Source organism: Panthera uncia, chromosome B4, assembly GCF_023721935.1.
Source record: "Panthera uncia isolate 11264 chromosome B4, Puncia_PCG_1.0, whole genome shotgun sequence".
Lineage (NCBI taxonomy): Eukaryota > Metazoa > Chordata > Mammalia > Carnivora > Felidae > Panthera > Panthera uncia.
Window position 1 is genome coordinate 45,469,315 of NC_064809.1, and position 11,993 is coordinate 45,481,307.

Genomic DNA, 11,993 nt, shown 5'->3' on the forward strand with positions numbered 1-11,993 from the left:
AGAGAACCATATGTAGGGATTCACGTGTATCACGCTTTTCTCCAAATACAATATGTTTGTTCAGAATGTACGCAGAAGATAATATTGTACCATAAGACCTAGTCATTCAACTTCTTGGTATTTACCCAAGAGAAATGAAAAGATATACCCATGCAGACACATGTACATGAATATCCATAGCAACTTTATTTGTAATACCCCCGAATTGAAACAACCCAAATGTCTATCAACAAACAAAGATAAGCAGATGTGGTATATCCACACAATGGAATACTACCTAGCAATGAAAGGGAATGAACTGTGATACACCTAAGAGTATGGAATAATTCTTAAAATAATTTTACGGAATGAAAGAATCCAGGCAAAAGTTTTGAGGATAATGGGTACGTTTATTGTCTTGATTATAGTGATGGTTTCATAGATGTATATATATATGCAAAAACTTTTCAAATCATATCGTTTAAACAGTGTATGTCATTATATGTCATTATCGTATGTCGCATCGTATCGTATGTCATTATACGTCAACACAGCTGTTTAAAGAAAGGAGAATATCAGAAGGTGGTGTATTCACTTTGAAAAACCTTATCTTTTCTAAAAATTCAAAATTGAAATTTTAAAGCAAGGAACATTTACTACTACATTTAATCCACAATTTGATTTAGAAAAATCTAGCTTATACCATATATTTTTAAAATTAAAACTTTTCAAAGGATTTTTCTTAGAGTTGAAGCAATCTATGTTGATCATGGATGAGATGACACATGAGTTAGAGGGAGACATAAGAGGTTGATAAAGCCATCTATTCACACACTCTTAGGGTTAAGGAATTAGTTCTCCAAAGGGATTATAGACCGTCCATTGCCACAGTCAAGAAAATCCAACTGAACAAAGGCTCAGCTAAGAACAGAGCTCAAAACTTGTAAATGCTTTCATCCAAAGATACAAGCTTTTCCAAACACCAATTAACCAAGTCTCACTGCATGCTGGGAACAGAGGGGTACAGTCATCATTCCTTTTACAGATCAGAGAGTTAGAATCCAAAAGGGCTCAGACAGCATGCCTGAGGTCACCTGGTGAGACAGCTGCTGACTCAGGGGTAAGGCTCAAGTTCTGCCTCCTGGTTCCCTTACTTACTCCAACCAACCAAAAACTCTCTGGCCCTAGACCAGACCATGTACAGGGAAGAAAACTTATGCCTAAACCAGTTTGCTTTGGAACCAAGATGATATGAGAGGCACACCAAGGGTGGGGGCCAATGGTCTGATGCTAAGCTAATCTCATTTCCTTATTTCCTCCCTATTTAGAACCAGTTTATTGCTGCCTTCATTGCACTCTTTGTGAGTGACAGAATATATTATTGAAGGCTAAATGATTTTTTGGTAAACTTGAAAATAGGGTTTTCATCCGTTTGCTCTCTGTTGTCAGAGAGCTGTTTAGCACAAAGTAGATTCTTTCCACTCCAAGGAAACTCTGGGAAACTCTCAGTCCTGCTGGATTGCTTATGTGATGAATTTGGAGTTTCTGGGACCCAAAGAGGGTCCAGAGAACCAGCAAATGGAAGATCCATTTGAAATATCCTGGCAGAAGTTTACTCCTGAATTTTGAGAAATATTGTAGCCTATCATCCCCCGCCCTTTTCTGGAATGTGATCTCAGTTGGCTTTGCTTCACAAGTGTGGAGGAACCAGTTAATTTAAATGTGATGTCCTATGATCTGTGGCAATCTTTTCCTGGATGACCTATGGTGAGAGGTTCTAACCCAAGTAAGACTCATTTATTATGAGTTTCTGTTGTAGTTTTCATGGTAACGCTTGTCTTATCTGAGAGCTACTCCTTTAGCAAAAGCAGTCATCTGAAGCACAGCTGAGAATCCAGAAGGAAGCAAAAAAAGGCCTTTGGGTGGCCAATATGGGCATTAAAAATTCATAGAGCCATTCTGCTTCTTTTCTTTGCTTTTATTTCAGGCATGACCTAATAGGCTTAATTCTGATCTATGGCAGATTATAGTCAGTGCATTAATGGGTCAGGGAGGAACTTTTAGAAACAGAAGCTGGCAACTTTATGGTGAAGGAGGAGACAGGAGAATTATAAAAGTACAAATAAGAATGCAAAAAACAATCTGAGATGAGGCCAAAGAGCTCCCTATAACTGCAAAGCCCAAGAGTTCGTTTTTGTTGCCATCAAAATTCAATATTGGAGGTGATAGTTATTTATTTGTTCTACAAACATGTATTGGGAGGCCGAGAACTCCACCAGGCACTGAGTACATAATGTCAGAAACGGTCCTGTCCTTACGAGGGTAACAAAATGTATTGGGTGCGTTTTATTTAGCAAAATAGAGAATAATACAATGTATTTAGAAAGATTTCCAGAACAACGAAAGATATTAAAACAATTTGATTTCCCAAATTTGAGGCTCCAGGATTCTGAGAGAATCAATTATGTAGAACAGTTCATTCCCCACTGGACCTAATAAATGAGGCATTAATTATATTAGCGTGACATTGTTATTAGTTTTAAATTAAGAGCAGTATGCATATGTGTTATTTTCTGAAGACACAGATGTCTGCTTTACCCTTTAATTATTGCCAGCTCCTGTGACATTATGTATTTCAGCTTAATTAAGGCAGCCTCTACTCCTTGGGGTGAGAGAGTGGGCACAAGCTGGGGTGTTTGATGAATGGAGGGGACAGATTTGAGGGAGGAGAAAGTAAAGAGGCCAACAGGGGTGCAGGGGACCCTCAATTTTCATGTTTATAGAAGACTCTCACTTTTCCAGCCTCTCTCCTTACTTTTCTCCTAGTTCCGCTTTCCAATGGAGAAAAATAAAGGTCCAAAAGGAATAGATTTAATGGAATGAGAACAGAGGGTGGGGCTGCCTGGGGATGTACTGTGCATTTAAAATAAAACAAAACAAAATACCTCTTGATTGCCAAGTCCTCTTGATTGCCAAGGCAGGAAATTTCTGCCCAACTGGAAGGTCTGGTTGCAGAAATCCTTGAGGGCTTTTCTGGAAAGGCTGGAGAAGGCGTGGCTAAGGGAGAGCTCCTCTGGGCATCCACACTCGCCTGCCTGCCACCCGGGTGAGGTAGTGAGTCAAGTATACCAGGGGTGTCCGGGCAATGAGATGAGTCTGACCCAGCAGAGGGATCGGGTCAGAATGTGGCCACATTCAGCCAGGGTCATCTCTGTGTCAGAGAACTGTGTGGGCCCAGCAGGCCAAAGGCAATGAATGAAACAACTAGTCTGGAATCAGATTTAGAACCAGAGCCAGCATCAATTCATGGATGAGTCCTCTCCTCACCCAACTTACGTCGACCTCCATCTTTTCTGTGTATATTTCTCATCATTGTACCCTTAGTACCTAGAACAGCTCCTGCATGAGGCTTGGCAATGCTGAATGAACAAATGAATGAATGAACTTAGGAAGCTTATTTCTTACCCTCTTACCATTATAATAAATGTATTTCTGAAATTACTTGCCATCCTTGATTTAAAACACACACACACACACACACACACACACACACACATCAGGAAACAAAGGAGATGGTTCCTTACCCTGCCTAGAACTTCTCATACAGTCAGATCCAAGGAAATTAATTAGATGCTAAAATTGAGAAATTACTTCACAAAAGTTTCCAGAGAATAAAAATAAATATTTACTGTTGTCCTGGCAAAGAGTTTGGTGGTTTACCTTTCATAATGAAGTATACACTCAGAAGTTTATGGTTAGGCAAGTTTTACCGTGAGGATAAACAAGCATAAATATACATAAGCGCTTCTCTCATCAAAATAACCTCGAGGCAGGGCCTCCTTTTGGTGGTTTCTGAGCACCCCTATCTTTTAAACATGGTGGCTAGGGTGTCAGTGTGTTCTAGGTCTCTGTAGTGTTGGGTGACTGCATTTACAGAGGTAGAACGGTGGCTCTGTCTCCTTAGAGCCTGACCTTTGGATGCACTTTGGACTCACTTTTGACCTTGGGATAGCAGGAGCTGTCCTCCCCCACTGCCCTACGGACAGAACTACTCAAAGTGTGCACAGAAGCCAGCCCACAGGCCACTACCGGCCTATCACTAGTGAGGGTGCTTGCACCAAAGTTTAAATCAATGGTGGCATTAAACACACTGTTAGGTTCTGTTAACATTTTAGACTATGACCTCTAGGGGTGCCTGGGTGGCTCAGTAGGTTAAGCAACCAACTTCGGCTCAGGTCATGATCCCATGGCTTGTGGGTTCGAGCTCCATATTGGGCCCTGTGCTGACAGCTCAGAGCCTGGAGCCCGCTTCGGATTCTGTGTTTCCTTCTCTCTCTGCCCCTCCCCTGCTGGCTCTCTCTCTCTTTCGCTCTCTCTCTCAAAAATAAACATTAAAAAAAAATTTTTTTTTTAAAAAGGAGAATATGGCCTCTAGATCAGAGGTTGACAAACTTTCTGTAAAGGGCCAGAAAGTAAATATTTCCGGCTTTGCAGTCCGTCACAATTACTCAATGTTGCTGTTTAGTGGTACCGAAACAGCCACAGACAACATGTGTATGAATGGGTGTGGTTGTGTTCCAATATGACTTTTCTCTTCTCTCTCTCTCTTCTTTCTTTTGACAAAAATTGACACAGCTGGGAAGTGCCCAGTGTTGGTGGATGTGGCTTGGGGCTGGGGGAGGGGCTGTAGTTTGCCTACCTCTGTTCTGGATGAGGGAATCTGCTCAGAGTATATTCTGGTACAGGTTTCTTTTCTTGAGTACCACTGGACTGGACAGCCTCTGAAGGGCCATGTCAGGCAGTGAGGCCACCAACACAGATGTCATGGGGAGGGTTATAGTTTCTTTCCATGGGTGATGATTTTATAAGAGTAGGCATCTGCCCCTTGGCTACATTGCATTTTCTCCTAAATTCACTGGGGACTTTGCCATTGTTGCCAACCTTATAACTTCGTTTCATAAATGCCCACCCTCCCTTTGCACTCTCCTTCTCAATCTGCTTCTATGCTATTACTTACCCTCTTGCTTCTCTCTCACTTGTAGTTTTCTTCTCTGGTTAACGTCGTTTTTGGCCAGTCACTCCAGCTTCTACTTTGTACCACCAACAGTGCCTCTACTGGTGTCCCCAGAGGCAGATACTCCTTTTCTCACTTGTAGTCACAGAATGGTCAGGGCCAGGTTTTCAGGGTCATCTGTATTCTTATTTGGTGTTCATATCCTTTTTCTGGAGTTCTATGCTATTTAGATCTCCTACCTCTTACTCCTTTGGGCCCTAGTTCTTAAAGACTTTCTGCATTTGGGGCCCTGGGTGGCTCAGTCAGTTAAGCATCTGACTTTTGACTTTGGCTTAAGTAATGATCTCATGGAACACTGCCTGGGATTCTTTCTCTCTGCCCCTCCTTCTCCACTCCTTCTTTCTCTCTCTCAATATAAATTAAAAAAAAAACATTAAAAAAAAAGGACTTTGGGGTGCCTGGGTGGCTCAGTCGGTTAAGCGTCCGACTTCGGCTCCGGTCACGATCTCACGGTCCGTGAGTTCGAGCCCCGAGTCAGGCTCTGGGCTGACGGCTCGGAGCTTGGAGCCTGCTTCCGATTCTGTGTCTCCCTCTCTCTCTGCCCCTCCCCCTTTCATGCTCTGTCTCTCTGTCTCAAAAAGAAATAAAAAACATTAAAAGGAAAATTAAAAAAAAAAAAAGGACTTTCTGCCTTTGTGACCCAAAAGACCGTCATCTCCAGTAGTAAGTTTCAATGCTGTGCTTCTTATTGCTTCTTATTCTTATACCTTTCTATCTAGTTTCCACCTGAGCTCATCTGTACCATTTCATAAATTGCTCCCCTACCTCTTGATCTTATCTTCTGAGTTGCCATCGAAAAGCATCAATGTTTTCTCTGCATGAACAGTCCTCCAAACCACCCTTCTTGTCTCTATATTTCTTGTTCCATTCAGGTTCTTTGATGTTGAGTCTTTGCTTTGTAGTCTCACAATCAATACAATGGATACCATAGATCGTTTTCTAGGAGTCACCCTCCCTACTGGGTTGACAGAGGCTGGCTTCTTTAAACCTTGGACTCAAAGGTATCTAGCTACTACCTGGCATCTGATACATATCCTACAAATTTTACTTGTAGGCTAAATTTTATTAGTCTAGGCTAAAGGCTACGCAGATCCACTCCCCCACCACCCCCGCCCAGTCCCACGATTTCTTGTGACCAAGCAAAAGCCCTCTCAGAATAGGCAGTGGTAAGACTCCAGAGTTGTCGTGTGGCCTTTGGTCAGACGGGCTCTAGACAGGGTCTTCTGTCTCAAGTGAGTCTTTCCTCCACTGTTACGACATCCATGCTAACTTCTTTGATGTGACCACTCGACTTCCTGGACTCTTGAGGATCCTATAGGAATCTCCCAGAAAGGCTGGATTGCAGACATCAGTAGAATGGCTTCATGCACCTGACCATGGCAGAGAATTGGATGGGGAAAGTTAGAGAATCGCTGACTTCTCCCCTTCTCCTCCCAAAGATGGGTTGCTCTGGATGGAACATGAACTCCTCGGTGAAACTGCTTGTCAGTAGTGGCACCACCATCCATGCATCACTTAAACCAGAAACTCAGATTTCCCCTAGACGACTCCCTCTCCCTCACCTGTTCACATCTGTCATCGAATACGTCATCATAGGCCTTAATATCTACTTCCTTTCCCCCCACTGCCACTTTAGTTCAGGTGAAAATGGGAATGATAATAAGCTTACCTATCGCTTAAAGATGTAATGAAGATTGAATAAGTTAATATATTTCGAGTACATAGAACAGCATCTGACACCCAGCGAACGCTTACTATGCTTTAGTAATTACCAATGTTGTCATTGTCATTGTTATTTCGTCTTCCAGTATGGGGTTAGGTGCCTCTCATATATGCTTCTCTTATGCTAATTAGTATGCCATTGTAGCACTTACCACACAATGTTGTAAAATCTCCTGTTACTTTGTGTCCCTGTAAGACCGCACAGTATCTGACACAGAGCAGAGATTCAAAACATTTTTCTTGAATTAATGGATGAATATAAAACAAAGATTTTTGGTCCCCTATAAAGCGAAGTAGAGGGAGGATAGAAGAAGAGAAAGCAACTGAAATAAACAACCAACCAACACTTCCTCTTCTCACCAAAGATCTACACGTGTCCTCTGCACCAGCTGTGATTGGAGCTCATTTTCTCCCTGGCTCAGCCAAGTAGTCAACAGCTGTCACCTTCAGGTCCCCATCTCTCTGATCTATTGTGATTGGTGGTCAAAAGTTGATGTATCCAATGAAAAGTGTTGTTGTTGTTGTTGTTGTTGTTGTTGTTGTTGTTGTTTTTGCTGTTTTACTCCATTGTTACTTCCAGGTTCACAGCCATTCTGAGCCTTCCTGAAAGTTGGGCTCTGGATAATTGAGATATCAAAGACAGTTCTTAGGATCATTGTTGAGAGTGAAGTGGACCTTCAATTTCTCAAACTCTAATAGCAGAAAGCCAGTGTTATCAGTTCAGTAAGGAAAGGCTTCTGATTCCTGCAGCCAATTTTACTGGTGGTGGTGGCGATGCAGAATTCGTTAACTAAGCTCCCTTTGATGCTCATGGTGCCCCAATGAGCTTTCCGGACAGTCCTTGTTTCTTAATGATTGGACTTTGTCAGACATTTTCTAACGACACTGTGAATGAAGTGTGCTGCTTTGCACAGTGAATGGCTCGTGTTTAGGTGTCTTCAAAGAGGGGACCAGACGACAGTTTGGAGAAGGTGTGGTACAGGTGAATGGGGTGAGACAGTTTCCCCCAGATTCGAATTCAGTTGTAGCCAGTGGGAAATGCGGGGACCAGTCAACTTTCCTTTCTGCAAATGTTTATTGGCCGCCAACTGTCTACTAGAACACTGTGCGAGGCCCAGAAGACCCCAAAATGAATGACACAAATTGCCGTCATTCAGAAGCTCACAGCCTGGAGCAGTCTATGTAGGGACAGTTAGAGAAGTCACTATGTGATGCTATGCAGAAGAGTCACATCTTTTTCAAAGATGTAGTCCAAAGTCAGCATATAAAGTGAAATGACAGTCTAGAAAGTCACCCCCTCAAAAATCCTGTAAGTAAACTCTAAGAAACTTCCTTCATTTTTTTCTTTGCATTTTACATTTTAGTGAGAGCTTCCCTTTTTTTTTTTTTAAAGTTTATTTATTTATTTTGAGAGAGGGAGAGAGAGAGTGGGAGTACAAGTGGGGGAGGGGCAGAGAGGGAGGGAGAGAGAGAATCCTAAGCAGGCTTCATGCTGTCAGCGTGGAGCCCGACGTGGGGCTTGAACCCATGAACCGTGAGATCATGACCTGAGCCAAACTTGGATGCTTAACTGACTGAGCCACTCATGTACCCCAAGAGCTTCCATTAAAAAAGAATTTTGCTTTTCTTTTATGAAGCTGTATTTTGTAAGGTGTCTGGAATAAAAATATGTCTTTCTCTTTCTCTTTGTTTTCTCCTTTTCCCTCTTTCTGTTTACTGAGCACGTGCAGTTAAATCCATGCAAATTAAATGTACATATGAAACAGCCCCATGGTTATCCCTAAAACGGAAGTTTGTATGACTGTATAAAGTGGTCTGAAAACACAGAGGAAAAATGTTTTAACTTTGCCTGAGGAAATCTAAGGAGGCTTTCCTGAGGAGGTGTCATTCCAACTGGTAGGGGGCCAAGAGCTTTCTAAACACACAGAATAGCATGAGCAGAGGGAGGCCTGTAGCTATGGGAGGGTATAGTGTCTCCAGGGTATGATCTAGCATTTATGTTTGGGGCACGCGTAACGGTAGCAGAGAAGGTGAAGTGTGATGAGAAAAGAGATTCATCAGGCAAGATCACGAAGGCATCAAGACACATTATGTGACCAGCACAGCTGCAGGGAAGAGTGATGGGGAACGTTGTGTCCACTCCCGGCAGCTCACTGTTCTCCATCCTCCCTTCTCCTTTCTTGCCACTTCCCTCCACGGTTAACTACTTCCTGAAATGGCCCAATGCACCTGTTTTGTGCCGGATCTGACTCACGGAGTGCTGTTTTCTAGCTGAGGATGTGTTTCTGTTTCCTGAGCCTCTTCTCATGAAGGGTCCCCGAGTCATCTAGAGACATGGAATCATTACTGATCTCGATCGTGGCCCTAAATGTAGGTGGGTTTCACGTACCTATTCCATAGTTAAGCTGGGGTACTGCTGTTCTCTGGAAACGTAGGAACCAGAACTTGGCCTGGATGGGACCCTACATGCCATTGCACTTTCTGCTTTGTCATTTGACCTTGACTTGGGCATCTTTAGGGGCCATGGAATACAGTCTTTTTTACTTACCCAGAAAGAAAGGGAAAGTGAGGTCCATATTTAGACACCTCTGGAGAAATTCAGGAAATGACAGTGGACTTTCTGGGCTAGAATTTATTTAAGATAGCTTTGGTATTATACCCAAAGCTTGGAGAGATGTTTTATCAATTAGAATCTGGTCAGGTGACGTATAACAAAGAAACCCAAATTACAGTGTTTTAAACAGAAGAGAAATTTATTTTCCCTTCAAATATAAGAAGTCTAGAGGCAAGCAGTATAGGATTGGTACAATCATGCACAGTCAAGGACTCAGTATTTGGTCTTAATATTCTGTTATCCTCTCCATGTGGCTCCCGTCTCATGGTCTTGGGTGGTTGCACAAACTCCAGCCATCACATCCATACTCTAAATAGCAGAAGGAGGGCAGGGAAAGTTAAGAAGGGGGGGATGGTGGTGGTGGAAATAGCACATGACAACTGTCTTATAAAGAGATTTCTGGAAGCTGCCACACATTGCTTCTGCTTATAACACATTGGCCAGAGCTTAGTGGAGGCTGGGAAATGTTATTTCTCCAGGTGACAAGGTGAAAAGATACTGCAGTGGGAAGAAGCTGCCTCTGCCACAAATCCCATGAGCAAGAGCCCAACACCGTACATGTGAGCACAGAGCTGACACCTCTCCTCTTCTCTGAAGCCTGTGCCTCAGAGAATCACGTAGCTGCGGGAGTCCTTCCAGAGAGTCATTAACCCCCAACCCTGTGTGATGTGATTAGCACTGGTGTTATCTAAATGCTGAAGAAGGAAGAGGTCTCCTTGCTTGCCAACGCACCACCCCTTCAGGTATTTCGAGAACACCAATATGGAAGGATGGATGTTCTTGGTCCATTGGATGGATGAGTCCTGCCGATTAGGGATGTTTCATCCAGATGACACTCATTCCAGGCAAAGCCACAAATGTTGGGGCCCTTATGGAACCACTTTTTCAGATCCCCTACCTTTCCCCCAGACCGTCAGCGGTTTGAATGGTACACAAGAGGTATCCGGCATGCTTTTGGCAATCATGAGCATGAATTTACTCTGTAACTTAGGCGATACATGAGTGGTGCCCAAAGACACAGGAGGGAAAGAGGAGGAGGAGGAGGAAGCAGAGTTCAAGTAGAGCAGTAATGGTGGGTGGAGAAGAGGAGGAAGGAAATGGGTGGGGCCTGCCCAGCCCTGTACAAATATGTGAAAGAATTCAGTTTCTTTTCAGGGTCCTCCCCTATCTTTGGACACACTCCTTTTTGCTTGTCCTCAATATCCTCACACCCCTCTAGTCACCCACTCTTGGCATCCTCCTTAGCACTGCCATGGGTGATCTTTCCCTTCCCTAGTCCCCATCAGAAGCAACATCTGCTGTACTATGTGTTTAGGGAGTCATATAAGCGATAACATTGAAATAAGGGCTAATAAATCACAGACTTTTAAAACATGCTATATTTACCCACTTTCCCCAAAACTCTAATGAGCTTATTCACTTCCAATAATGATCAAGATAAGAATGTGATCCTCCCAGAAGTCATATTTACATTGTAAGAGAGATTTCTAAGCTTAAACCCGGAGGTATATTAATCACCCTCAATGGAATTTTAATACAGGGAAAATAATTAGGTAGGGGGTGTCCCTGTAGGGCTGGGGTTGGGGTTCCAGGACAGCAGCAGGAAGGCAAAATAGGGCTCACTTCCAGCACCAAAATGGCGTGTTTCTAACACAGTGTCAGCTCCATACTAAGTGACTGATCCGTAATGAATAAACATGCGAATGAAGGTTTAATGAAAGGACAATTACAGAGCCCTGGGGTAAGGTTTAGAGAACCAGGAAGGGATGGTGTGATGTGCAGGATGAATATGAATATGGCGGCAAACCCATACCACCTCTCAGTTGAAGGTGTGACGGGAAAGAGTGGCTATCAGCCCTGGAGAGGGCTGTGGCTTTTGGAAAAGGGCTGTTGGATGAGAGTCGTGGCTTTTGGTAGAAGAACACAACCATGGCCCAAACACGGCCTAGCAGGTGGGAATAAATCCTCTCTTCTCACCCTCCAATTTTTCATCGGTGCCTCCCATTGGAGAGCTCGATGAGGCGCAAGGGAGCCTGGGTAGAGCTCAAGCCTCCCAAAGGCACTGTGGATAAAGGAGGGGCAAATAGAAATAGAAAATATTTTAGCACATTAGCCTTTAGCAGTTTATACTTCAGTACAGGAGACACAGCGATACGAACATAATTCATAGACGACGCAGTCATCAAGGTCACTAACAGAAATGCATTATCTGATTCATTTTATAAAATAAAAATTCACCGGCTGCTGGCAGCCCCTGAGTACAGTCTGGAGGTTTGCAAATCATTAAATCAGCTGTAACTATCAAACAAAATATCTTTTCTGTCTTCTTTCCCTCCCTCTCTCTCTCCTTCCCTCCCTGCCTCCCTCCCTCTCTTCCTTTCAACAAATACTACTGGGGTCCTTAGTGTGTGGCAGGAACTGTGCCTGTCATCTGCTCCTGGTTGGTTTTAGTCGGGGGGGGGGGTGGTCTCTGTCACCACTGACCCTTTCTCTCTGTCCTGCAAGACTAGCCTTTCCAGACCCTTTATGAAGGACTGTGATGCTTCATTGTTGCTTGGGGCAGAAAGAATGGCAACGTGAATGCTTTTCAAAAGGAGCAGGCTG